Source organism: Panthera leo, chromosome A1 (genome assembly GCF_018350215.1).
Source record: "Panthera leo isolate Ple1 chromosome A1, P.leo_Ple1_pat1.1, whole genome shotgun sequence".
Taxonomy (NCBI): Eukaryota; Metazoa; Chordata; class Mammalia; order Carnivora; family Felidae; genus Panthera; species Panthera leo.
Genome location: NC_056679.1, coordinates 145,495,917 through 145,523,068, shown reverse-complemented (window position 1 = coordinate 145,523,068; position 27,152 = coordinate 145,495,917). Strand labels below are relative to the sequence as shown.

The window sequence follows — 27,152 nt, the reverse complement described above, 5'->3', positions numbered from 1 at the left end:
CTGGGAAGCTCCTGAAAATCTCAAAACCAAAACTTCTGTCTTAATTGGACCCCTGGCCACTGGGGTCTGTCTCACAAATGCTGACAATCTAATCTGTACAGTCCCTGAAGGTATGAATGGTACCTCTCTATGCGGAAGAAATATAACCTTAAAGAGGAGTACAACCCTATGTTCAACCCCTGGGGTGTTCCACCTGTGTTCTAGTTTGGCCTACCAATGCTTAGAGGCCAGCTGGATTCAAATATGTTATTCTGTCTTCCTAACCCCAGAGATATCCATATACACTGAAGATCAGTTCCTAACAGCCTTTAGCCCCAAGTCCCTGGCTAAACGGGCAATCCTACTACCTGTTCCAATAGGAGTAGGAATTGCAACAGGAATAGGAACTGGAATAGGGGGCATAGGTTCATCTGTAGGACTATACCATGGACTATCTCAAGAGCTAAATGAAGACATGGAACAGGTGGCAGATTCTGATAACCTTACAAAGCCAAATAAACTCTCTGGCAGCAGTGACCCTTCAAAATAGGCAAGCCCTCAACCTCCTCACTTCAGAAAAAGGAGGGACTTGTATCTTTCTGGGGGAGGAATGTTGCTATTTTGTAAACAGTCAGGAATAGTTACAACTAAGGTTAAGGAACTCAAGGAAAGAACTGCAGGTAGACAACAGGAAAGTATCAATCAATGGAATGGATGGGATCTCACAGATTGGGCATCCTAGATTCCTGCCCTGGCGGGGCCCCTCCTCTCCATAATTTTACTGGTATCCATTGGACCCTGTATACTGAATGCCATAGTATGTTTTATTGAAAACACTATTGCTTGCCAAACTACAGCACGTATCTTAGCCTTCTGAGGGTACCAACTTGTAAAACTAAAAAGTGATGCCTACTAAAAGTTTCTTTTAAGGGCATCAAAGGGGGGGAATGTTGGAGAAATGAATAAAGGACTGTGCCAAAGTTGGCCAACGGGACTAAAACAAACTCTGGTCTCTGGCTTAGAGACCCCTCTTCCGAGTTCTTCTTGCCCTGTTTGCCTCGCGTAAAAACCCGCCATGGATATGGAAGCTGACAACTATAAATTACCCTTCCCACTTGCATCTGGGGCTCAGATCTTTGGAGAAACGGTCTCCTCTGAGCCTGCTGGTGTTAAATAAATCTCTGATCCACCAAGATCTCCAAGTGCTGCTTGGTTTTTCCGCCAGCGTTCCAGCCTGGTTCCATAACATAACCAGCGGGAATGTGCATGGTGGAGTTGGCCACACCAGGTAGATGTGGCCTTTAAAATCATCAAACTCTGCTTGCTGTGCTTCTAGGCTCACTAGGTAATACACTCATTAAAAGATGGCTTCCAAGAATCTTCCTCAATGCTGATCAGCTAAGATGAGCTTTCTCATTCATCTACCACAGTTCTAACTTATTACATTGACATCCTAAGCTTTCCCTATCAGACACTTAAATGATTAGCATTCTCTGAGTTTTTCCCAAAGAACTTAAGGAAGGTGGTGGCCAGAGGTAAAAAGGTCACCAAGTAGGACTGGGAGAACCACTTAGAAGCAGCCAAGGTGGGGAGAGATGACAAGCCAAGACCATGGTCAGGAAGAACCAAACTCCTAGCCTGTAAGATGATAACTTGTTTCAAGTCCAAAGGAAAAGGCTGAAATAGAAATTAGAGAGTGAGAAGCAAATTCAATGTCTTTGAGTTAAGATAAGCTACAAATAGAAAAAAAAGCCAAAGAATAAATAAAGGCAAAAAGTTCAGATCTAAATGTAACAAAATATGTTACTAGTTATTTCTTTGTTTGTTTGTTTGTTTGCCTGAGAAACTGAGGGAATAGTGGAATCATTTACTGAAATGAAAAATGTTTGGTGAGGTGAGGAGTGGACTGGGGAGGAGGAAGGAACATCAATCCTATTTGGGCCGCTTCAAGTTTGAGATGTCATCAAACTATCACATAGACTGTTTAAATAAGTTAGTCTGGAATGAACAGGAATCTCTGGGCTAGACTTAACTTGAACCTCTGTCACATAAAAGATACTTAAAGACACAGAACTGGATAAAACTCACTTAGGAAGAGAATGCAGACACAGAATGTCTCCTAAGCCCTAGGGGGCACTCTAGCACTTGTAGGTCTAATACAGGATTAACCCCACAAGAGGGAATGATGGGTCAAAGGGTATATAAATTTAGTAATTTTTCTAGATGTCATCAAATTGACCTCTAGTGCAGTTGTACTTATTTGCTCTCAATAGCACAGTATGAAAATACCCTTTTTTCATATTTGCAAATAACATATTGGACAAAGGGCTAGTATCCAAAATCTATAAAGTGCTCACCAAACTCCATGCCCAAAAAACAAATAATCCAGTGAAGAAATGGGCAGAAAACATGAATAGACACTTCTCTAAAGAAGACATCTGGATGGCCAACAGGCACATGAAAAGATGCTCAATGTCGCTCCTCATCAGGGAAATACAAATCAAAACCACACTCAGATATCACCTCATGCCAGTCAGAGTGGCCAAAATGAACAAATCAGGAGACTATAGATGCTGGAGAGGATGTGGAAAAACGGGAACCCTCTTGCACTGTTGGTGGGAATGCAAACTGGTGCAGCCACTCTGGAAAACAGTGTGGAGGTTCCTCAAAAAATTAAAAATAGACCTACCCTATGACCCAGCAGGAGCACTGCTAGGAATTTACCCAAGGGATACAGGAGTACTGATGCACAGGGGCACTTGTACCCCAATGTTTATAGCAGCACTCTCAACAATAGCCAAATTGTGGAAAGAGCCTAAGTGTCCATCAACTGATGAATGGATAAAGAAATTGTGGTTTATCACACTCAGATACCACCTCACGCCAGTCAGAGTGGCCAAAATGAACAAATCAGGAGACTATAGATGCTGGAGAGGATGTGGAGAAACAGGAACCCTCTTGCACTGTTGGTGGGAATGCAAATTGGTGCAGCCGCTCTGGAAAGCAGTGTGGAGGTTCCTCAGAAAATTAAAAATAGACCTACCCTATGACCCAGCAATAGCACTGCTAGGAATTTATCCAAGGGATACAGGAGTACTGATGCATAGGGGCACCTGTACCCCAATGTTTATAGCGGCACTCTCAACAATAGCCAAATTATGGAAAGAGCCTAAATGTCCATCAACTGATGAATGGATAAAGAAATTGTGGTTTATATACACAATGGAATACTACGTGGCAATGAGAAAAAATGAAATATGGCCTTTTGTAGCAACATGGATGGAACTGGAGAGTGTGATGCTAAGTGAAATAAGCCATACAGAGAAAGACAGATACCATATGGTTTCACTCTTATGTGGATCCTGAGAAACATAACAGAAACCCATGGGGGAGGGGAAAAGAAAAAAAAAAAAAAAAAAAAAAGAGGTTAGAGTGGGAGAGAGCCAAAGCATAAGAGACTGTTAAAAACTGAGAACAAACTGAGGGTTGATGGTGGGTGGGAGGGAGGGCAGGGTGGGTGATGGGTATTGAGGAGGGAACCTTTTGGGATGAGCACTGGGTGTTGTATGGAAACCAATTTGACAGTAAATTTCATATATTAAAAAAAAAAAAAAAAAAAAAAGAGTCTATGGGAGAAAAAAGATAAAAAGCTAATTAATTTCTTTATATGTACAATGCCTTGGTTTTTTTTAAGTCAATAAAAAGGGAATAATAATTTAAAAAAAAAAAAAAAAAGAAATTGTGGTTTATATACACAATGGAGTACTACGTGGCAATGCGAAAGAATGAAATATGGCCTTTTGTAGCAACGTGGATGGAACTGGAGAGTGTGATGCTAAGTGAAATAAGCCATACAGAGAAAGACAGATACCATATGTTTTCACTCTTATGTGGATCCTGAGAAACTTAACAGGAACCCATGGGGGAGGGGAAGGAAAAAAAAAGAGAGAGAGGTTAGAGTGGGAGAGAGCCAAAGCATAAGAGACTCTTAAAAACTGAGAACAAACTGAGGGTTGATGGGGGATGGGAGGGAGGGGAAGGTAGGTGATGGGCATTGAAGAGGGCATCTTTTGGGATGAGCACTGGTGTTGTGTGGAAACTAATTTGACAATAAATTTCATATAATAATAAAAAAAAAGCTACCACTATCAACCTAAAAAAAAGAAAATACCCTTTTTTCCCTGTATTCTTCTCAAAACCATGTGTTTTCAAACTTGTCTATCTTTGCTAATATAGTAGGTTAAAAATGGCATTTCAGTATAGTTTTAATTTTCATTATTCTTTACATAAGTAGGCTTGAATATCTTTTCAAATATTTAAGATGCTTGTTTACACCTGTCTATGAACTTTCTGTTCATAATCCCCGTGGCAGGAAGACAGGATGATGTAAGAAAGGAAGGGCATTACTGTGGGAGCCACATCCCTGAGAAGGAAGAGGATCCAGGGCACAAGAAGGGGTTGGTGGTTAGAAAGGGGCAGGTCCACTTTCCCCACAGTAACAGTAGTAAAAGCGGAGTGTGTGGGTACAGATGTCAGTAGGCTGGAGCACAGGTGCTGAGAAAATGAGGTGGCTCTCTCCTGTTAAGTTTATTTTCACTACAAGGTAAGGGGGTGGTATAGGGAAGAGGAGCTTGAGCCATGAGAGAAGAAGTTGTGAAATAGGGGAGTAGGAAGGTGAATTTAGTAGAGGAAGGGCATCATATGATGTGGTCACCTTGCATGCTGTGGTCATCAGTTTGAAGTGGGCTTCAACAACATGGCTGTGTGACTTTTTCTCCAGAGATGTTCAGATTACTTGGAGATGGGCACAACATGAGAGAGATACAGGATATTAAAGGGTTTGGAACAGATGATTAATGACTTGGGTCATAGACTGTACACCAGGTACGGAGAGGTGTAAGAACATTGAGGTAAGGGTGGTGAGTATAAAAAGTAAAGGGGTAAAAGGACTGAAGCACTCAGTGCAGCCAGGGTCTGCTGGAGTGCGAATACAGGAGTACGTGAGAGGCAGTACATGAAAGCAATCAGGATAGTGGGTGGTGAGCCAGTCGTGGCCACAAGGTGCTGTAGATTTTACAAAAGGCTTAAGGGGTCATGAGCCTCACGTGGCCATTTGAGATGTTAGGGAAAGAGAAGCCTACAGGGAAAGAGACAGCCAGATTCAGTTAAAGACAATAGTGTAAAGGCTTGGAATAAATGAAACTTTCTCCCCCCTGGAAGAGGAATTCTGACAGCATGGTGGAAAGTATGGCATGGAGACAGAAGTGGGAAACAGAGTCGGGGCACAGAAGGGACAGAAGCAAATGAGTCTGAGGATCCAGGAGAAGTTAGATAGTGGAGGCACTTACATCATGGGTGAGAATAATCCAGAATCTGTAAGTTACATATAAGAAATAATAAAATCATAACACATTGATAAGATATGAAGAAATGAGCCAGGTTCCATAAATGTACTCTATGTAATGATCCACAACAGATAATATTTCAACTGGTTCCCTTTGGACTTAAGATTTTAGAATCCCATTGTGCACTATGGAAAGAAGCCGGTTCAATGTTTTACAACTGGAAGCTATTGTGCTGAAATTAAAACCTGGAAGTTTTCTTTATGATGATATCCTTATCTCTACAGGAGAAATTTTAAATTCTAATTAAACTTATAAATTAACCTAAATGGAAGCCCAGCTCATTTAATAGAGTCCTAGAATTTCAAATTATATGGAAACTTAGATGTCATCAAGTTCAACCAACTCATCCTAAAGAAAAAACATTTATATTGACCCTCCCCTCCTCCAAACTTTCCAACTTTCTCAGCCTCTTCTCAGCCTATATCCTTTAACTTTTGTCCTCACTAAAATCTGACAGCCCCTTAAGACTCTGTTTGCCTTGCAGCGCCTCTCAAATAGAAACTCAGTGCCAGGGCCGGGGCGGGAGTGGGGGGCTCTTTCCTGATGCCAGTTCCAAACAGCCCCCACCTAACCTTCTTCAAAAACAGTTCAAACAAGTTCCCTGTCCAGCATGGTTCCCACTAGGAACTAGACAAATTGGAAAAAATTTAACACCTGTTTGAAGGCATTTAAAAATTACAAAAACATGGGATTATAGGACAAAGAATCAGGAGAAGAAGGAAGCCCAGCAAAGTGAAGTTGGAATTTGGAACTGCCTTTTGCCTTTGTGACTCTTGATTCTGAAAGTTCAGAGTCTACCAATGAAGAGGGCTCCTGGTAAAAACATACAGATTTTGGACGGGATTTAGAAGGACTACACTTCAAAAGTAAGGGTTCTGGAAACAGATCAGTCTTTACAGCAACTGAAACCCAGCTTCGATACATCTCAATCTTTAACTGTATCAGTGTGATCAGAAATTGCTAGTGCCCCTAAACTAGCTGCCTGCTTGAAGCAGAAATAAGTCCTCTCTGGAGATAAATAATATTTTAAAGAGCCTTACATTATCTCTGTAAGTTTTATACATACAACATCTGGATCCTAATAAAAAGAAACAATTAAATATATAGATATATGAAAAGACTTGACCAAAACCCAAGAGAAAAAACAGACAATAGAAACAACCCTATGATCTAGATAAGAATTTTGCAGACATGGACTTCAAACTTCTATTAATATATTCAGGACAAGCTTGAGCATTTTGGTAGGAAACTGGACTTTTTTTTTAATGAGCTAAATTAAAACGCTAGACCCGAAAATACTATAACTCAAATTTAGATCTCAATGAAAGGCTTTCATAGCATATTTACACAGATGAAACTGGAAGATAGGTCAGGAAAAAAAAAAAAAAAAACAACAAACTAGAATGAAGCATAGAGAAACAAAAATGGAAAGGAAAAGAGCATGAAAGATATATGATGTATGGTAAAGAGGTCTAAATACCTGTAATTGGAGTCACCAAAGAGAGCATAGAGAGCCTGGAGCAGAAACAAAATATTTAAAGAGAAAATGGCAACAATTTTCAAAAACCAGTGGAAAACAACAAGCCAAATATTCAAAAGGAACCAGAATTTCAAGAAGGATAGATATAAATATGATAGAGAAAAAGAGGATAAAATAGGCAGAGAGGGAAAGGTTAAGACCTGAGGTCCCTGGGTGGGGAAAAACACATATTTTGGAACAATGCTAGGAGTGTCTGACCACAGCAAATTCCCTCAGGCTTAAGGTTCCTCTTAAAATGTAACAGACACACCCACTACCCCTCAGGTTCCCCTCAGGAATTTGACAATCAAAATCCCTAACCAAAATAAGTAACCCATAAAACTTATGTTATATAAGGGACAGTATGACCATAGTCTGATTCCTCACACAATGGAATCGAGGCAATCAGGAATGGACAACCCAGCACCTAGAGTTATCAAGCCAATAACGATAGAACCTGAGAAGAAACAGGGGGAAGGGGAGGGGAGCGCCAACCAAAACCTTATAAAACAAAGTCCCTTGCTTTTGTCATAGACATTTACTTTCAAATGCCCCCTCTATGGAAAGAGAGCTTTCACACAATTCTTACTTTCTAATCTTATACTCTAAATAAACTTTTGCCTGCTGCTTATTTTATTTTGTGTCCACCTCTTCATTCTTTGAAGTGGCAAAACAACAAATCCTGGGTACTGAGGTTAAAAAAAAAAAAAAAGAAAAGAAATCCTGCAACATAAAGACTAGAAAACATACATAAAATGGCTAAAAAGCAGGAAGTTAATCCTGAAGACAGCCAAAGAAAAATGAAGGATTATATTCAAAGAAGCCATAATAAGACTGATAGCTAGATAGTACTATATCTAGAGAAGAAATCCTATCTTTTGTTAAAAACCTTCCCATGAAGAAAATTCCAGATCCACTTGGCTTCATTAATTCTCCCAGATATTTAAAGAAGAAATAATATGGGGCACCTGGGTGGCTCAGTCAGTTGGGTGTCTGACTTTGGCTCAGGTATTGATCTCACGGTTCATGGGTTCGAGCCCCAAGTTGGGCTCTGTGATGACACCTCAGAGCCTGGAGCCTGCTTTGGATTCAGTGCCTCCCTTTCTCTCTCTGTTCCTCCCCCATTTTCACTCTCTCTCTCTGTCTCTCTCTGAAAGGTAAATAAAGACTAAAAAAAATATTTTTTTTAATAAAGAAGAAATAACACAAACATAACATAAGCTCCTTCAGAGAATGGAAAAAAAAAGATCCATTCTCAACCCATTTTGTAAAGGTAATGTAGCCTTGATACCTAAAACTTACAAGAAAGAAAAGAAAGAAAAATTACAGGCCAATTTCTCTTATAAATATGAATGAAAATGTCCTACGAAAAGTATCAGCAAACAAAATCCAGAAATATAGTGAAGGAGTAGTATATTTAAATCAAGTTGGATTTTTTCCCCAAGAATGTAAGGTTAATTTAACATTTGAAAATCAATGTAATTTATCATATTAAGAGAGCAAAAGAGAAAAATCATTGATTATCTTCAAAGATGCAGATAAAGCATTTAATTTAAAAAATCAACATCTCAAAAATACCAAGTAAACTAGGAATAGGAGGAAATTTCCTTAATGAGATAAAGGATATCTACAATAAAACCTAACATAAACCTCATACCTAAAGTATTGAAAGATTTCCCTTAAACTGGGAATGAGATGCCCACATCACCACTTCTATTCAATAGCGTACTAGAAGCCGTAGACAAAGCACGAAGCTAAGAAAATTCAACAAAAGATATGTGTGATCTATAAGTAGAATACTCTAAAATGATAATAAAGGAAAAACTTAACTAAATTAATGGAGGCATATACCATATTCAGATTGGAAGAGTCAATATTGTGAACATTTCCACGAACTCCAAGTTGATCTCTAGATCCAATTTAATACCCAAATCCCAGAATGATTTAGTGGAAATTGATAAGCTGCTTATAAAATTTAAATGAAAATTATGAGACAAGACTAGCTAAGAAAAAGAAGAATGAAATTGTTCAGTTTTTTCTAATGGATATCAAGACTTACTATAAACCTATAGTAATAAAGACAGTATGGTGATGACACAAGGACAGACAAATTGAATAAACAGAGAATCCTGAAACAGACCTACTCACATGTGGAAATTTAACATGCAACAAAGGTGACAGAACAGCGTATAAAGGGCAATCTTCTTGATAAATGATGCTGTGCTGCCAATTGGCTATTCATATGGAAAAAAATGAAATTTGACCTATACCTCATACCATAAACAAACACCAGTTCCCAGTGGCTCAAAGAAAATAATCTGAAAGGTAAATTAATAAAGCATCTAGGTAATACAGCTGCCCAACAGCACAATGAACAGGCACATGTGACTATTTAAATTTATTAAAGTTAAATAAAATTTAAAATCTAGTTCTTCAGTCATACTAACCACATTTCTAGGGCTCAAGAGCCACATATGCCTAATGACGATTGCATTGGACAGTACAGATATAAGCATCTGCATTTTGGATTACATTTCTATTGAACAGCACTGGACACAGACTACCTTCATGACCTTAGGGTACACAATTATCTCAAACAGTCTAAAAAAATCACAAACCATGAAGAGTCATAGGTTAGACTACATTAAAACAAAAACCTCTGATTATCAAAAGACACCAGCAAGGAAATCAGAAATCAGACTACCACATAGGATAAGCTATGTGCTACACATACATCCACCAATGAACTCATACCCAAAATACACGAAAAATTCCTACAAGTCAGGAAGAGAAAGACAGGTGCCCCAAAGAAAAATAAAATGGCAAAAGATCTGAACAGACATTTCATAAAAGAACGTATCGTCCTCATTATCAGGGAAATAAAATTTAAACCACAATGAAATACTGAAACAACATCCACCAGAATGGTTAAATTTTAAAAGAATGATAATATCAAACAGAGATCAGAAGATGGTGCAACCAAAACTCCTTTGCCGCTTACAGGAGTGTTTATTGATACAATAGTTTCGAAAACTGGTATTACCTCCTAAAGTTGAACATATTCATACTCTATGACCCAGCAATTCTATTCTTGGTATATAACTCAGAGAAGTATATATGCATCAAAAGACATGATCATAGAATGATCATAGATAAAACTTGGTGGTGGGGGAGTCATATGTCTATTGACAGCACAAAGACAAATAAATTGCGGTGCAGTCATATAATGAAACACTGTACTACCTGGCAATAAAAGTCAATAAATTCCTGCTATATGCAACAACATGGATGAATCTCATGAACATAATATTGTGCCTAGGTAACCAGAATTAAAAGAATACAATACACGGTATATAATTCCATTTGTATTTCAAAAAACAGGCAAAACTAATATAAGATTTTAGAAATCAGATAATGGTTTTATTTATAGAAAAGGGAAAGAAAACGATTGGAAACAGGTATGAGAAGGGGGTTTCTAAGATTTCAGAAATATATTTCTTGACTGAATCATGGCTACATAAGTAGAATCACTATGTGACAATTAATATCTGTATATATCAGATTTGTATACTTTTGTTAATGTATGTGGTACTTCAATAAGAAAATGTTAAAAAAAAATCAGCTCCTTTGATGTATATGCCATCAGATTCCAATACCTTCCACCTCCTCTTCATTGTTCTTATGTATTAATCTGGGCTCTAAAATTTTAGGATTTTATTCAGTCTTTCCTTCTGCCTCAAGTCCCACTCTCATCTTAGGTGACTCTACATCCATATGGATGCCCCAAGTAACACTCTGGCCTCTTTCTTGAATTCCACTTCAGCTAAGTACTCCAACAGCCTCACCGAGGAATGTATCCACACCAAGGGTCACTCCTCCTCTAAAACCATTGCCAGACCAACAAAATCCTATCTTTTCAGATCTCTTAGAAGATCCCCAAGACTTCAGTTCTTTAACTTAATGGGAACCTCTGGTCCACATTTTCCATGAACTCGCCTCCTCTCTTCCTACTTAAACTTAGATTCTATTCTTAGTCATTTCAATCACTTTCTTACCAATAGTCTCAATTTCTTTGCCTACTGTCTCTCCATTTTAACACCTGGCAAAATCCCACTTCGGCCTGATTCTTTTGCACTTGCACCCAGGTTGCCGAGCACTGCTAGAGAAGATCATGTAACTTGGCTTGCCTCAAGTGGACCCTCCATGCCTTCTCCTTGTCCTGACATGTTTCTCTAGTCTACTCTTCCATCCCCCATGGAAGGAAGTCAAATCTTCTCCATTCTTTCTAAAGCTATGAAATCCCTCTCTGTCAGCAGAGGAGTTTGCTTCCAACTTCACAGAAAATATAGAAACCATAAAATATCCTTTTCTTGCCAAACTAAAAATACATCTGAATCCATAACCATATCTTGTTCTTTATAACTTCTGTTAAAAAGGAAGAGCCGTCTCTTATCCCTCCATCGCCCCCAGCTTTTCTGGGACTTTGTTCCTTCGATTCTCTTCTTCCTGTATCTTCTCTTTCCTTTGGCTCTTCCCTATAAGTTTCTAAAATATCCAAGTCCTTTCCATCTTAAAAAGAAATCAATTACAGTGAAAAATAAAATCCTCCTTCCCTTCCATTTCTCTCTCTAAGAATCATCCTATCTTCCTTTCCCAATTAATGACAAGATTATTAATTTTGTGTGTACTCCCTCAACCCCCTTTCAGGCATCACACAACACTCTGTTTACTCACCATAGCTACACAAATGGCCTGGCTGTTGCTGACCAAATGGGCACACTTCAGTGTTTCTTACATGGCTTCTCCGATCAATTTGTATGTTCACAGTGCTGAAACCCACCCCTCCCTAGGCTCCAGGGCCTCAGAGTTCCCTGAGTTTCCTCCTATACTTCTGGATCCCCTTTCTTAGTGCTTTCAATAGACAGTGTTCTTCTCCCCTCTTAAATGATGGAATGCTTCAAAATCCTCTTTTAGGCCATTTTCTCTTTTCTTTTTATATATGATTGGATGACCTCATCTACTCCCATGGCTTCAGTTACTATTTACTGCTGATAACTTCCAAATCCATGTTTCTATTTCTGGCATGTCTCATGAGGTTCAGAGACATGACACTTGGATATCTTGCATTTTCTGCTCTCTAAACTTAGGATCTTGAAAACTGAACTCAACCCATCCCTCCTTTGTGAGTGGTGTCATCCATCACCCATGTTCCCCAGCACTGTAAATCTACCTCCTAAAATATAGTTTCTCTCTCTCTCTCGTATCATCCTTTATTTCCACATGCCTCTACCCCAATCTAGGCCATCGTCACATTTTGCTCAGGTTACTTCTTCTTGCTCCTAATTGGCCTCGTTCCTCCAGTCCTGTTCCTTACAATCACCTCCTTATAAGAGCCAGAGTAGGTAACTGCTTGTTTAAACATTTGTCTTCTCATTAAATTGCAAGATTCATAAGAAGAGAGACCATGTCTATCTTCCTAACCTATCAATTACTGTAGTGTGTGGTGCAGTGTAAAAGTCAAGAAATATTTGTGAAAGAGATAAACAAATTGGTATCATGGACTTCAATAATATGGAAATAAGGTAGAAATAGCCCTAAAGACTTCATAGGGATGCCACACCTGTTTTTATTCTCCACTATACCCCAGAGTCTAAGGCAAGTCTGGCCCACATTTGTTGAATCAATGAATAAGAAAAAAAATATGAGAAATTAACTTGCTTTTCAAAATGATATATAAAGTGCTAAACAAATGAAACATACAAAGGATAAAGCCGTAGTAGTTCTCATGCAGAAAAAAACTCTCCAGTTTACAACTGCTACCTCTACCCTACGACTGTTCTACCTAGCCCATTCCCTGCTTTATTTTTCCCATAGCAGACTATGTAGTTTACTTATTTATTTAGCTTATTAGTATCTTGCCCAGTACAATGTAAACTCCATTAGAGCAGTAATTTACATCTGTTCTGTTATGGAACACATACTAGGTACTCAATGAATAGTATTAAATTAACTGTATCTGGGAATGTGCTAATTATGTTAAATATCTTATCTTATTAATCTTTATAGTAACACTCTAGTTAGATTCCTTTATCTCCATTTTAGAGACTTAAAGAAGAGTCTCATAGATGTTATATCATTCCTTAAGATGTACAAGAATACTACAGGAAGAAACAAAAAGGTAAGATAAACAGGCACAAAAACAATGTAGGAAAAAATGGAAATGTATCAGTCATCAAAATAAAAGTAAACAGATTAAACTCTCTGGTTGAAAGACAAAAATTATGGACTAGACTTTTAAAGTACAGTAATATTGGAAAACACACGTAAGGTACTTAAACACACGAACGCTCTAGTTTTGGTGCCAGCCAACATGAAGTAAGCCCACTAAGGCTATGTCTCTCATCAATTAAAACTAAAAAAACAAAATTTAAAAAGCAACTATCCTAGGATTCTGAAAACTTAACAAATAGTAGCATATTAGAAAGAGTAGCAAACTTGAAGAAAAACTTCTGTGGGAGTAAGTTTCCTAGTTCCTCTTCTTCTATCTCCTAGCTTTGTCCCAAGGGTTGTCCCACTGTGGAATTGAGTAAGAAGCACAGACAACAAAAAACACTGGGATCAGACCCTGTTTAGTCAGACAACCAGGAAAAGGGGTCTCTGTGAGTTAAAGAAGATGGGTAAAGATCCTCTGCTTTTTTTTTTCTCTTTCCTTCTTTTTTTTCTTCATAGTCCTGCCCCAAGGATGGTCCCAGTCATGGACCTGCACTGCAGTGGCAGCCTAAAACTTTGAGGAAAACAAACAATAAAATCCAAAACACACGTTTCTGGTCAGTGCAACTGGAAAAAGGACACACTATGATTTGAAGCCTGTGGAGGAATATACGTTCATTTGTTTGTCTGTCTGTTTTTCTTCTCGCTTTTCTTCCACTGCTTTGTCTCAAGGGTAGTCCCAGTCACATGGAACTATGTGCACAGCAAGAGGTTAAAACTCCAAGAGAAGCCCTGTCTTTCTAGGAAGAAGACCAGGAAAAGGAGCCTCTGAGATCCAGAGAGCATGCGAGAACTCCTGGATCATAGAGAGTTGGAGAAATGGATCCCTTCCTTCTGTATACAAACAGATACAAGTCCAGGCTAACCCGTAAGCTGTGAATGTCCAGACAGATCCAAACCAGCCTAGCAAAAACTCTGAGAACTGCAATTTAAAATATTGCCCAAATCTCAGAGTAACCCCTGAGAAGTACAAGCAAAGGAGAGATGCAAAGCAACAAAGCAAATGCTTAGAAAATTAAACTGACTTTGGAAACACCACATACAGAAGATGAGACAGAATGTGCAGTCTGAACCTCGTGAGTTGACAGCCTGCTAAGATACACAAACAACAAAATCAACGTTGTCTTCAGAATTTTAACAGGACCCAGAATTTCATGACTTAATAGTCAAATGACCAGGATATAATTTAAAATCATTTGGCAAACCAAGAGCCAGGAAAATTTGACCAATTCTCAAGGGAAAAGACAGATGCCAATCTCAGAATGTCCCAAATATTGGATTATTAGACAAAGATATTAAAGCAGTTATTATAAACATGCTATAGGAGGTAAAGTTAAGTACTCTTGAAATTAATGAAAAAATAGAAGTTCTCTACAGATACACATAAAAAAAAAAAAAAAAGAACCAAGTAGAAACTCTAAAAAATACAATTATTTGAAATGAGAAATTCATTGGATGGGCTCTCTGAAAGAATGAATAAGACAAAGGAACACATTAGAAAACCTGAATATAGGGGCCCCTGGATGGCTCGGTCAGTTAAGCATCTGACTCTTGATTTCAAATCAGGTCAAATCAGCCCTGAATAAGGCTTTACCTGACAGTGTGGAGCCTGCTTGGGATTCTCTCTCTCCCTTTCTCTCTGCTTCTCCCCTGCTCTCTCTCTCTCAAGAAGTAAACAAAAAACTAAATAAATTTCAATAAAGAAAACCTGAATATAGACCAATAAAAAATTACCCAATCTGAAGAAGGGAGGGAAAAAAGATATAAAAAAATTGAAGATCTATATAAAAAGGTCCAAGACTATTCATGTTCCCAGAAAAATATCAAGGAAAAAAACTGTAGATTAATACCCTTCATGAAAATGAATATAAAATTAAAGCAAAAATATATTAAAATGATAATATATCATGACCAAGTGCAATTTATCCCTGGATTGCAGACTTGGTCCAATACTTGAAAATTAATCATTGGGGAAGAGAAGATGGCGGCTTAGGAGGACGGTGGGCTCACCGCGCATCCTGCTGATCACTTAGATTCCACCTACACCTGCCTAACTAACCCAGAAAACCACCAGAAACTAGCAGAACAGAGTCTCTGGAGCCAAGCACAGATGAGAGGCCCACGGAAGAGGGTAGGAAGGGCGCAGAGGCAGTGTGTGCTCCACGGACTGGCAGGAGGGAGCCGGGGTGGAGGGGCGGCCCGCCAGCCAAGCAGAGACCCTGAGTCTGGCTCGCAAAAGCGGAGGGGCCGGATGGAGTGTGTTCCGACAGCAAGCGGGACTTGCTTAGCATCTGGGAGGTCATAAGTTAACAGCTCTGCTCGGAAAGCGGGAAGCCTGGAGGACAAAGGGAGGGAGAGTTGCTGAGCCCCGGGACCACAGAGATCAGTTTGGTGGGGAACAAAGGCACTCGCCAGCGCCACCTCCCTCGCCCATCCCCCAGCCAAAATCCCAAAGGGAACCAGTTCCTTCCAGGGAACTTGCTTGCTCCGCGCAAATACCCAATGCTGTGCTTCTGCGGAGCCACCCCTCCGGCAGCGGGTCTGACTCCCTCCCGCTGCCACAGGGCCCCTCCTGAAGTGGATCACCTAAGAGAAGCGAGCTAAGCCTGCCCCTCCTGCCCCAGGGCACCTTGCCTACCCACCCCAGCTAATACGCCAGATCCCCAGCTCCACAAGCCTGGCAGTGTGCAAGTAGCCCAGACAGGCCACGCCACCCCACAGTGAATCCCGCCCCTAGGAGAGGGGAAGAGAAGGCACACACCAGTCTGACTGTGGCCCCAGTGGTGGGCCGGGGGCAGACAACAGGTCTGACTGCGACTCCGCCCACCAGCTCCAGTTATACACCATAGCACAGGGAAAGTGCCCTGCAGGTCCGCACCACTCCAGGGACTATCCAAAATGACCAAACGGAAGAATTCCCCTCAGAAGAATCTCTAGGAAATAACAACAGCTAATGAACTGATCAAAAAGGATTTAAATAATATAACAGAAAGTGAATTTAGGATAATAGTCATAAAATTAATCACTGGGCTTGAAAACAGTATAGAGGACAGCAGAGAATCTCTTGCTACAGAGATCAAGGGACTAAGGAACAGTCAGGAGGAGCTGAAAAACGCTTTAAACGAAATACAAAACAAAATGGAAACGACGACGGCTTGGATTGAAGAGGCAGAGGAGAGAATAGGTGAACTAGAATATAAAGTTATGGAAAAAGAGGAAGCTGAGAAAAAGAGAGATAAAAAAATCCAGGAGTATGAGGGGAAAATTAGAGAACTAAGTGACACACTAAAAAGAAATAATATACGCATAATTGGTATCCCAGAGGAAGAAGAGAGAGGGAAAGGTGCTGAAGGTGTACTTGAAGAAATAATAGCTGAGAACTTCCCTCAACTGGGGAAGGAAAAAGGCATTGAAATCCAAGAGGCACAGAGAACTCCCTTCAGGCATAACTTGAATCGATCTTTTGCACGACATATCATAGTGAAACTGGCAAAATACAAGGATAAAGAGAAAATTCTGAAAGCAGCAAGGGATAAACGTGCCCTAACTTATAAAGGGAGACCTATAAGACTCGTGACTGATCTCTCTTTTGAAACTTGGCAGGCCAGAAAGGATTGGCACGAGATCTTCAATGTATTGAACAGAAAAAATATGCAGCCGAGAATCCTTTATCCAGCAAGTCTGTCATTTAGAATAGAAGGAGAGATAAAGGTCTTCCTAAACAAACAAAAACTGAAGGAATTTGTCACCACTAAACCAGCCCTACAAGAGATCCTAAGGGGGATCCTGTGAGACAAAGTACCAGAGACATAAAACATACAGACATCACAATGACTCTAAACCCGTATCTTTCTATAATAACACTGAATGTAAATGGATTAAATGCGCCAACCAAAAGACATAGGGTATCAGAATGGATAAAAAAACAAGACCCATCTATTTGCTGTCTACAAGAGACTCATTTTAGATCTGAGGACACCTTTAGATTGAGAGTGAGGGAATGGAGAACTATTTATCATGCTACTGGAAGCCAAAAGAAAGCTGGAGTAGCCATACTTATATCAGACAAACTAGACTTTCAATTAAAGGCTGTAACAAGAGATGAAGAAGGGCATTATATAATAATTACAGGGTCTATCCATCAGGAAGAGCTAACAGTTATAAATGTCTATGCGCCGAATACCAGAGCCCCCAAATATATAAAACAATTACTCACAAACATAAGCAACCTTATTGATAAGAATATGGTCATTGCAGGGGACTTTAACACTCCACTTACAGAAATGGATAGATCATCTAGACACACGGTCAATAAAGAAACAAGGGCCCTGAATGATACATTGGATCAGATGGACTTGACAGATATATTTAGAACTCTGCATCCCAAAGCAACAGAATATACTTTCTTCTCGAGTGCACATGGAACATTCTCCAAGATAGATCATATACTGGGTCACAAAACAGCCCTTCATAAGTATACAAGAATTGAAATTATACCATGCATACTTTCAGACCACAATGCCATGAAGCTTGAAATCAACCACAGGAAAAAGTCTGGAAAACCTCCAAAAGCATGGAGGTTAAAGAATACCCTACTAAAGAATGAGTGGGTCAATCAGGCAATTAGAGAAGAAATTAAAAAATATATGGAAACAAACGAAAATGAAAATTCAACAATCCAAACGCTTTGGGACGCAGCGAAGGCAGTCCTGAGAGGAAAATACATTGCAATCCAGGCCTATCTCAAGAAACAAGAAAAATATCAAATACAAAATCTAACAGCACACCTAAAGGAAATAGAAGCAGAGCAGCAAAGACCCCAAACCCAGCAGAAGAAGAGAAATAATAAAGATCAGAGCAGAAATGAACAATATAGAATCTAAAAAAACGGTAGAGCAGATCAACGAAACCAAGAGTTGGTTTTTTGAAAAAGTAAACAAAATTGACAAACCTCTAGCCAGGCTTCTCAAAAAGAAAAGGGAGATGACCCAAATAGATAAAATCATGAATGAAAAGGGAATGATTACAACCAATCCCTCAGAGATACAAACAATTATCAGGGAATACTATGAAAAATTATATGCCAACAAATTGGACAACCTGGAAGAAATGGACAAATTCCTAAACACCCACACTCTTCCAAAACTCAATCAGGAGGAAATAGAAAGCTTGAACAGACCCATAACCAGTGAAGAAATTGAATCGGTTATCAAAAATCTCCCAACAAATAAGAGTCCAGGACCAGATGGCTTCCCAGGGGAGCTCTACCAGACGCTTAAAGCAGAGATAATACCTATCCTTCTCAAGCTATTCCAAGAAATAGAAAGGCAAGGAAAATTTCCAGACTCATTCTATGAAGCCAGTATTACTTTAATTCCTAAACCAGACAGAGACCCAGTAAAAAAAGAGAACTACAGGCCAATATCCCTGATGAATATGGATGCAAAAATTCTCAATAAGATACTAGCAAATCGAATTCAACAGCATATAAAAAGAATTATTCACCATGATCAAGTGGGATTCATTCCTGGGATGCAGGGCTGGTTCAACATTTGCAAATCAATCAACGTGATACATCACATTAATAAAAGAAAAGATAAGGACCATATGATCCTGTCAATCGATGCAGAAAAGGCCTTTGACAAAATCCAGCACCCTTTCTTAATAAAAACCCTTGAGAAAGTCGGGATAGAAGGAACATACTTAAAGATCATAAAAGCCATTTATGAAAAGCCCACAGCTAACATCATCCTCAATGGGGAAAAACTGAGAGCTTTTTCCCTGAGATCAGGAATACGACAGGGATGCCCACTCTCACCGCTGTTGTTTAACATAGTGTTGGAAGTTCTAGCATCAGCAATCAGACAACAAAAGGAAATCAAAGGCATCCAAATTGGCAAAGATGAAGTCAAGCTTTCGCTTTTTGCAGATGACATGATATTATACATGGAAAATCCGACAGACTCCACCAAAAGTCTGCTAGAACTGATACATGAATTCAGCAAAGTTGCAGGATACAAAATCAATGTACAGAAATCAGTTGCATTCTTATACACTAACAATGAAGCAACAGAAAGACAAATAAAGAAACTGATCCCATTCACAATTGCATCAAGAAGAATAAAATACCTAGGAATAAATCTAACCAAAGATGTAAAAGATCTGTATGCTGAAAACTATAGAAAGCTTATGAAGGTAATTGAAGAGGATATAAAGAAATGGAAAGACATTCCCTGCTCATGGATTGGAAGAATAAATATTGTCAAAATGTCAATACTACCCAAAGCTATCTACACATTCAATGCAATCCCAATCAAAATTGCACCAGCATTCTTCTCGAAGCTAGAACAAGCAATTCTAAAATTCATATGGAAACACAGAAGGCCCCGAATAGCCAAAGTAATTTTGAAGAAGAAGACCAAAGCAGGAGGCATCACAATCCCAGACTTTAGCCTCTACTACAAAGCTGTCCTCATCAAGACAGCATGGTATTGGCACAAAAACAGACACATAGACCAATGGACTAGAATAGAAACCCCAGAACTAGACCCACAAACGTATGGCCAACTAATCTTTGACAAAGCAGGAAAGAACATCCAATGGGAAAAAGACAGTCTCTTTAACAAATGGTGCTAGGAGAACTGGACAGCAACATGCAGAAGGTTGAAACTAGACCACTTTCTCACACCATTCACAAAAATAAACTCAAAATGGATAAAGGACCTGAATGTGAGACAGGAAACCATCAAAACCCTAGAGGAGAAAGCAGGAAAAGACCTCTCTGACCTCAGCCGTAGTAATCTCTTACTCGACACATCCCCAAAGGCAAGGGAATTAAAAGCAAAAATGAACTACTGGGACCTTATGAAGGTAAAAAGCTTCTGCACAGCAAAGGAAACAACCAACAAAACTAAAAGGCAACCAACGGAATGGGAAAAGATATTTGCAAATGACATATCAGACAAAGGGCTAGTATCCAAAATCTATAAAGAGCTCACCAAACTCCACACCCGAAAAACAAATAACCCAGTGAAGAAATGGGCAGAAAACATGAATAGACACTTCTCTAAAGAAGACATCTGGATGGCCAACAGGCACATGAAAAGATGCTCAACGTCGCTCCTCATCAGGGAAATACAAATCAAAACCACACTCAGATATCACCTCATGCCAGTCAGAGTGGCCAAAATGAACAAATCAGGAGACTATAGATGCTGGAGAGGATGTGGAGAAACGGGAACCCTCTTGCACTGTTGGTGGGAATGCAAACTGGTGCAGCCACTCTGGAAAACAGTGTGGAGGTTCCTCAGAAAATTAAAAATAGACCTACCCTATGACCCAGCAGGAGCACTGCTAGGAATTTACCCAAGGGATAGAGGAGTACTGATGCATAGGGGCACTTGTACCCCAATGTTTATAGCAGCACTCTCAACAATAGCCAAATTATGGAAAGAGCCTAAATGTCCATCAACTGATGAATGGATAAAGAAATTGTGGTTTATATACACAATGGAGTACTACATGGCAATGAGAAAGAACGAAATACGGCCCTTTGTAGCAACGTGGATGGAACTGGAGAGTGTGATGCTAAGTGAAATAAGCCATACAGAGAAAGACAGATACCATATGTTTTCACTCTTATGTGGATCCTGAGAAACTTAACAGGAACCCATGGGGGAGGGGAAGGAAAAAAAAAAAAAAAGAGGTTAGAGTGGGAGAGAGCCAAAGCATAAGAGACTCTTAAAAACTGAGAACAAACTGAGGGTTGATGGGGGGTGGGAGGGAGGGGAGGGTGGGTGATGGGTATTGAGGAGGGCACCTTTTGGGATGAGCACTGGGTGTTGTATGGAAACCAATTTGACAATAAATTTCATATATTGAAAAAAATAAATAAATAAAAATGAAAATTAATCAATGTAATTCACCATATTAATGGAGTAAAGAAGAACAATCCTATGACCATTTCCATAGATGCATAGAAAGCATTTGACAAAATTAAACATCCATTCATGATTTTTAAAAAATTCTCATCAAGCTAACAAAGGAGGGAATTTCCTTAAGAAGCATCTAGTAAAGGGCATGCACAGCTAACCTTTTATTGAATAGAAAATACAATTAGTTACATTTAATAGAAAAATATTGAATGATTTTCTTCTAAGATCAGGGAAAAGGCAAGGGTGTTGTCTGCTGTACTAATTAAGTTTCTCCAGAGAAACAAAACCAACAGGATGTGTGTGTGTGTGTGTGTGTGTGTGTGTGTGTGTGTGTGTGCATTGAGATAGAAAGACAGATAGATCGATAGATAGATAGATAGATAGATAGATAGATAGAGAAAAATTTATTTTAAGGAATTGGCTGACATGATTGTAGCAGGTTTGGCAAGTCCAAATATGCAGAGCACACTATCAGCTTAGAGACCCATGGAAGAGTTGCATTTAGAATTCACAAGCAGTCTGTTGGCAGAACTTCATCTTGCTTGGGAAAGTCAGTCTTATCCTATTAAGTCCTTCAACTGATTGAATGTGGCACATGCACATTATGGCCAGTAACCTGCTTTACTCAAAGTCTACTGATCTGTATGTGAAACTCATCTAAAAAGTATCATCACAGAAATATCTAGAATAATGTTTGACAAATACCCTGGTACCATGACCTAGTCAATTTCACATACAAAATTAGCCACCACAACTCTCATCATGCCTATTCAACGTTATTCTGGAAGTCTTAGCCAGTGTAATATGGCAAGAGAAAGAAGAAAAAAGCATACAGGTTAGAAAGGAAAAAATAAAACCGTCTTTTTTCACAGATGACACAATTGTCAACACAGAAAAGCCTCAAAATTACAACAAAGTTCTTAGAACTAATAAGTGAATTTAGCAAGGTCTCAGGATATATGGCCAATGTATAAAAATCAACTGTATTTCTATTTCTCTATAATAGCCATGAAATTTTTAAAAATACTAATTATAATAGCATCAAAACCTGAAACATTTAGGTAAAAATTTAATAACTATATAGAAGATCTGTATGCTTAAAAGTATAAAAAACACTGATGAAAGAAAGCAAACAAGACATACAAAAGTAGAGAGTTACACCTTTTCACATATTGGAAGATTCATTAAGATGCTACTTCTCCCCAAACTGAACTATATAGATCCAAAAGAATGCCAATTAAAATTCCAACTTTTGTGGGTATTGACAAGCTGGTTCTAAAATTTATATGGAAAGGCAGAGAAATGGCTGACACAGTTTTGAAAAAGAACAATGTTGAGAGACTTACACTCTGATTTTAAGACTTAATATAAAGCTACAATAAGCACGACAGTGTGGTATTGGTGAAAGGACAGAAAAATAGATCAATGGAAAAGAAAAGAAAGCCCAAAAATAGATCCACTCATATATGGCCAATTGATTTTTTACAAAGGTACAAGGTAACTCCATCAAAAAAGAATAACCTCTTAACAAATTTTGCTGGATGAACTGGACATCCACATGCAAAAAATAAAATAAAATAAAATAAACCTGAACCCATACTCATACCTTACACAAAAATTAACTGAAAATGTATCACAGATAAATGTGTAAAAATTAAAGCTTTAAAATATCTAGGAAGAATCTTTGTGATCTTGGGCTAGGCAGAGTTCTTTGATACAATACTAAAAGTACAGTACAAAAATATTTTTTGATAAACTGGATTTCTTATTATTTAAAAACTCTTGCTCTTTGCGAAACACTATTAAAAGAATAAAAAGAGAAGTCCCATACTGAGGAAAAGTGTCTGTACATCACATATCTGGTAAAGGACTTGTATCTAGAATATATAAAGAACTTTCAAAAACCAATAATGAGAATACAAAGCATCCACTTAAAAAACGGGCAAAGGTTTGAAAAGATATTTCACCAAAGAAAATACAGGAATGGCAAACAAGCACATCAAAAAGATATTCAAGGGGCACCTGGGTGGCTCAGCTGGTTAAGCATCTGACTCTGAATTTTGGCTCAGGTCATGATCTTATGGTTATCGAGCCCCACATCAAGCTCCAGGCTCTGCACTGACAGCATGGAGCCTGCTTGGGATTCTCTCTCTCCTTTTCTCTCTGCTCTTTCCCCACTCATGTTCTCTTTCTCCCTCAAAATAAGCTTTAAATTTTTTTTTAATTAAAAACAAAACAAAAAGATACTCAATACCATTAGTCATTAAGTACATGCAAAATAAAACCACACTGCGATATTATTCTACACTAACTGATATAGCTAAAATCAATTTTAAAACCGACAATGCCAAATGCAAGTGAAGATGTGGAACAAGTGGAACATTCAGATTGCTAGTGAAATGCAAAATCGATCTGATACTTCAGAAAACAGCCTAGTGTTTTGTTTCTTTTTGTAAACACTCACCATATACACTAGTAATCCTACTCCTAAGTTTTATTCAAAAGAAATGAAAACTTATGTCAACAAACATACCATGTTAATGAATGTTTACAGAAGGGTTATTCTTTTTAGAAAATTTATTATTGGAGTATAGTTGACATACAGTAGTGTTATTCTTAAATGATAAAAAGTAAAACAACCCACGATCCTTCAGCTGGTAAATTAATAAATAAAATGTTGTACTTTCATACAATGGAATACTATTCAGCAATAAAAAGTTAAAACGATCAATATATACATCAACATGAACGAATGTCAAAGTTGTGCTAAGTGAAAGAAACCAGACTCAAAACCCTGTACAGTATTCTCCCTCCCTTATCTGTGGGGGATACACTCCAAGACCCCCAGGGGATGCCTGAAACTACAGATAGTGTCAAACTGTATATGTCATATTTTTTCCTGTACATATATATCAATTATAAAGTTTAATTTATAAATTAGGCACGGTAAGAGATTAGCAACAATAATTAGTAATAAAATGGAATAATTATAATAATATTAAAAAGTATGATTGTGATCTCTCTCAAAGCAGAATTTTGTACTGTACTTACCTTTTTTTTTTTTTTTTTTTTTTTAGTATAGTTGACACACAACATTACATTAGTTTCAGGTGCACAACATAGTCATTTGCCAGGTTTATGCTGTATGCCATGCTAACCACAAGTATGCTATGCTACCATCTATCAACATACAAGCCTATTACAGTGTCATTGACTATATATCCTATGCTGTGCCTTTTATTCTCGTGATCTTTTCGTTCTGTAAGTGGAAACCTGTATCTCCCTCTTACCTTCACTCATTTTGCCCATCAGCTCTCTCCTTCACCCTTCTGGAAACCAGCAATTTGTTCTTTCTATTTACATATCTGTCTGCTTTTTGTTTGTTTATTCAATTTTTTTTTTTTTTTTTAGATTCCACATATGAGTGATATCATATGGTGCTGGGAAAACTGGACAGCTACATGTAAAAGAATGAAAGTGGACCACTTTCTAACTACCATACACAAAAACAAATTCAAAATGGATTAAAGACCTAAATGTTAGACCTGAAACTAAAAATTCTAGAAGGGAACACAGCCATAGCAACTTCTTTCTAGATAGGTCTCCTCAGGCAAGGGAAACAAAAGCAAAAACTAACTATTGGGACTACATCAAAATAAAAAGCTTTTGCACAGCAAAGTAAACTATTAGCAAAACAAAAAGGTGACCTATTGAATCAAAGATGTTTGCAAATGATGTATCCTATAAGGGGTTAATATCTAAAATATACAAATAACTTGTACAACTCAATACCAACAAAATAAAAAATTTAAAAAAATTAAGAAAATAATAATATGATTAAAAGTGAGAAGAGGATCTGAATAGATTTTTTTTCCAAAGACATACAGATGGTCAACAGACACATGAAAAGATGCTCAACACACTAATCATCAGGGAAATGCAAATTGAAACTACAATGAGATATCACCTCACACCTGTCAGAATGGCTAAAATCAAAAAGACAAGAAATAAGTGTTGGCAAAGATGTGGAGAAAAAGGAATCCTCGCACACTGGTGGTAGGAATGCAAATTAGTACAGCCATTATGAAAACATTAGGGAGGTTCCTCAGAAAATTAACAATAGAAATATCACATTTCTGATGATACAATGCTTATGCGATGAGATGAACTGAGGTGAAAGACATGGGCACTGTGATGTACTGTCAGGTTACTATGACCTTCTGAGGACCTGTCAGAAGGAAGATCATCTGCTTCCAGACAAAGTTGACCAGAGATAACTGAAACCTCAGAAAGCAAGACTATGGACAAAGAGGGACTACTGTATATTGTATAAATCTATAAATGACATTCTGGGAAAGGCAAAACATAGGCACAGAGAACAAGGGTTGGGAGGGTAAAAGGGTTGACTACACAGAGAGGTGCCTGGAAGTCTGGGGCAGGAGAAGGAACTGTCGAGTATTCTGACTGCAGCAAGAGATACACATCTCCACGCATTTGTCAAAACTCACAAAACTGTACACCAAAAAAAGTCCATTTTACTATACATAAAATTTTAAAATAATTTTCCATTAGAAAAAAATAAACCAGAGAAAGATGAATAATTAAAAAGGTAGAAAAAGAGGGGCGCCTGGGTGACTCAATCGGTAAGCGTCCGATTTCGGCTCCGGTCACAATCTCACGGTCTGTGAGTTCGAGCCCCGCGTCTGGCTCTGTGCTGACAGCTCAGAGCCTGGAGCCTGCTTCCGATTCTGTGTTTCATTCTCTCTCTGCCCCTCCCCCACTTGTGCTCTGTCTCACTGTCTCTCAAAAATAAATAAAAATGTAAAAAAAAAATTTTTTTTAAAAAGGTAGCAAAAGATTTATCAGACAAATACTGCCCAAAAGAAAGTTGGTGTAGGGATATTAATGCCAGGCAAAATAATTTTTGGGTGACTTTTGCCTGAAGACATACAGCTTGTAAGGGGCAGATCCAGTCTTCAGTCCAACTCTTTCTTGCTATAAAGCCTATGCTCTTTCAGTTTATCTTAATGTCTCAGATTCTTGAGTTATTAAGACTCAGTTATTAAGACTTAGGAAGTTTATTCATTAAAAAGAAAGTTGGAGATAATCCTTCACAAGCACAAAAATTTCACCATCAAATAAATGCAGTTTTCATATTTTGAGAAGAATCAGTAAATATTTTTCCAGAAAAATATTTATTTAACTAATATTGGTGATACTGCTTTTGTTTGACGTGGAAAATTTTCACTTTGTTTTCTTTTAATGATAATAAAAACTATCTATCTCTCCCACCCAAAATTTCAAAAATTTTACCAAGTTCTTTATTAAAATTTTTTTTTCTGAAGTTGACTTTTTTAAAAGTTTATTTATATTATATTTATTTTGAAAGAGAGAGAGAGAGAGAGAGATTGAGAGAGAATGCCAAGCAGTCTCTGTACCATTAGTAGAGAGCCCAGTGTAGGCTTAAACACCCAAACCGTGAAATCATGATCTGAGCTGAAATCAAGAGTCAGATGCATAGCTGACTGAGCCACCCAGGCAGCCCTCTGAAATTGACTTCTAAAAAATAAATCAATATTAGCATTTAGAATTGAAAAATCCCTGTGGCTGAGATAAATGATCAAACGAACCTGCCTGCTTTTAATTGAAACATATGCAAGAAAAACTAAGGGAAATTAGCTATGTAATATACCCATGTGAGAGCTGAATGGGCATATGTACCTGATAATGTTTGGGGCACATCATGCTCCTTACCAGAAACTAAGGTAAATTGCCATATTAAGTAAACACTTCCACTAACAAAATTAGGATGCTCAGTGTTTGGAACATTCAATATGAAAAGTCATGCAAAACAGCAATTAAATAAAGTTTCAAGCAAGTCCCCAAATCCCAGGAACCTATTCTAGTATTGTTCTCTTCTGGGATTTTTTTTTTTCAATTAAAATACAATAGCTGCCCATCCTTAGAATATTGCAAAGTGAGACCAATAACCTTTCAGACCACAGAATCAGGTTGTGGAATCTCTGCTTTTGAAAGCGAATTTAA

General features: G+C 38.2%; 1 protein-coding gene across 13 annotated transcripts in view; it reads right to left on the bottom strand.

The window, feature by feature from the left end:
• ATG10 (autophagy related 10) overlaps positions 1-27,152 on the bottom strand; it is a 264,959-nt gene that overhangs the window by 49,095 nt on the left and 188,712 nt on the right. The window lies entirely within an intron of this gene.